Source organism: Sceloporus undulatus, chromosome 1 (assembly GCF_019175285.1).
Source record: "Sceloporus undulatus isolate JIND9_A2432 ecotype Alabama chromosome 1, SceUnd_v1.1, whole genome shotgun sequence".
Classification (NCBI taxonomy): Eukaryota; Metazoa; Chordata; class Lepidosauria; order Squamata; family Phrynosomatidae; genus Sceloporus; species Sceloporus undulatus.
In genome coordinates this window covers 58830129-58832452 of record NC_056522.1, presented here as the reverse complement: position 1 = coordinate 58832452, position 2324 = coordinate 58830129, and the positions used below count along the sequence as shown (strand labels likewise).

The window sequence follows — 2324 nt, the reverse complement described above, 5'->3', positions numbered from 1 at the left end:
ACTAGGTCCTCTTGCTAATCCTATTGATCTGCCAATCCTAGAAATCTAAGTTTCCTGAAATTTCTGTTACAGTACAAGTGGATTAAACTCAGGGTCAATAGGTCTAGGCTCAGAAGGAGGAGGAGTGAAGCAAGGAGTAAGGGATATCAGCAATCTAAGGCGGGGTACAGACCGCCCAAAAAGGGCGGTCTGCCGGCACCTTGTTTTGCCACGCAATGAAGCCACAGCGGACAAACTGCGTGGCTTCCTTGCGTGGCAAAAAGAACCTGCAAAAAGTGGGTTCTTTCTGTGGCACCCTTGGCGCACTTGCAACGTCACAAAGGGGTGCGACGTGCAGATGCTAAGCCTCCATCACATCAAATTGGCAAAGCCCGTGTGTACAGGGCGCCGCCATTTTTATGCCCTCGTCACGTGCTAGGGGTGAGGCACATATGGGCAGTGTGCCCTCGGCCAACCCCTAGCACATGACGAGGGCACACCATAGGCCTAAGATATGCAGATGACATCATACTACTGGTGGAAAACACCACAGACTTAGAACAATTATTAAGGAAAGTCAAGGAAGAAAGTGCAAAGGCAGGATTACTGCTGAACATAAAGAAATAAAAAATAACGAGCATTTAGGATCTATATAAATTTAACCTAGGCAATGAGGAAACTGAAATAGTTAAAGCGTTCCAGTACCTTGGATCAAACATTGTTCAGAATAAAGACTGCAGTCAAGAAATCAGCAGAAGACTAGGACTAAGAAGGGCAGCTATGAAGGAATTAGACAAGATTCTAAAGAGTAAAGACAAGTGAGCACTAAAGTCAGAATCATACAAGCCATTTTATCCCACATCACCATGTACAGCTGTGAAATATGGAAAGTGAAGAAAGCGGATATAAAGAAAACCAAGTAATTTGAGATGCAGTGCTGGAGAAGAATGCTGAGGATACTGTGGACAGCAAAAAAGACAAACAAATGGGTCCTTGTATAGATCAAGTCTGAAATCTCCCTGGAAGAGACCTAAAAGAGACAATTGAATCTACTTCCTAGCTTTTCAGATTAGCATACCAATAAAGATCTGAATAAAGATATATCTGATACTACCAATATTTTCTACATTACCTATTATAAGGATCCATTTTAGTAATTTCTTTTGTTTTTGCTGGTGAAATAAGGATAATGTATGCTGAGCTTCTTTCATCATAATGCCATGGTGAAGAAAAAACGAAACACACCTGATATATTTGTCCCTTTGGAGGAGCCGTAATTCATCAAAGCCTCTTTCCCCAACAAGCAAGTCTGCCACCAGCACTGCCTATCATCATTATCCAGCAAAAACAGAAACAAAGACTCATGGGAGAGCAGTAGCTCAGCTGTCTGTAAAGAAAATCCGACCCACAGCCTTAGATTTGGGTGACTAGCGGAGAATGAAGAAAAGTCAAGCTCCAGTAACTTTTAATGACAGATCTTGTTAGGGTTAAAAAAACAGGACTGCCCTCATGCTGTGATTAAATATGAATAGGAACTCATCATCTCAACCATTCCAGGTTGCAGCATTGTGAACAGGCTTGTTTCTTTCTAAATTAATCATTCTGAGCTACTCAGCTACAGAGCCTGGGTACACAAATCAGCGTGAGACAGAAAAACTCACTGCAGGCTGCCAAACTGAAGCACAAATGATTACAGCTTTGCCATGCTTGCCTGTGTCTCTTGAATTGTGCCTACTCTGTCCAGTTCCCGTCCTGTTCTAAAAGGAAACTGGGTCAAACCAGGAAATGATACGCCTCAAACTGGCAGAATACCCACAGACAAAACTTTCTTCTTTCTCCCACACTAGCACAGATATTTAGAAAGCCAGGATGTCCCACTGAATATAGTGACTTGGCATCTGGCCTGCGTTGCATTCCCATTCTAGTTCGCCCAAACATTCACTCAGTAATCCTAAAGGAAAACTCTCTCTCCCTCCCTCATCCCTCAAGCTTTCAGCTATAATTTGGACATGAAACTGGCTCCTTTCTTCCCAAGATTAATGTGAGGATGAATGCGATAGGAATAGCAAAGTGCTTTGCACACAGAGGCCCAATTCATTCTTTGTCTAGTCAATGCATTAACCATTGAGAAAGAACACTTCTGTGTGGTCAAATTCCACATTGCAGCAGTGATATGTACAAGAGCTGATAATTTTTGCTCAACAGCACCATGTAGTTCCCACAAGCACCAGCAACCCTAATAAAGGTATGGCACTGCTGGGTCGATCATTTGAAGCCTCTTATATAGGATTGCTGTGATCATAACAAAGCAGTAATGCAAAAACAGGTTCTCACATTGCTAAAGT

At 42.5% G+C, this 2324-nt stretch overlaps 1 long non-coding RNA gene across 1 annotated transcript in view; it reads right to left on the bottom strand.

Moving 5' to 3' along the window:
* LOC121936879 overlaps positions 1-1395 on the bottom strand; it is a 10284-nt gene extending 8889 nt beyond the window's left edge. Inside the window, exon 1 of the long non-coding RNA XR_006105041.1 lies at positions 1225-1395. This is a non-coding gene — a long non-coding RNA (uncharacterized LOC121936879). The remainder of the gene's footprint in view (positions 1-1224) is intronic.
* Between the last annotated feature and the right edge of the window lie 929 nt (positions 1396-2324).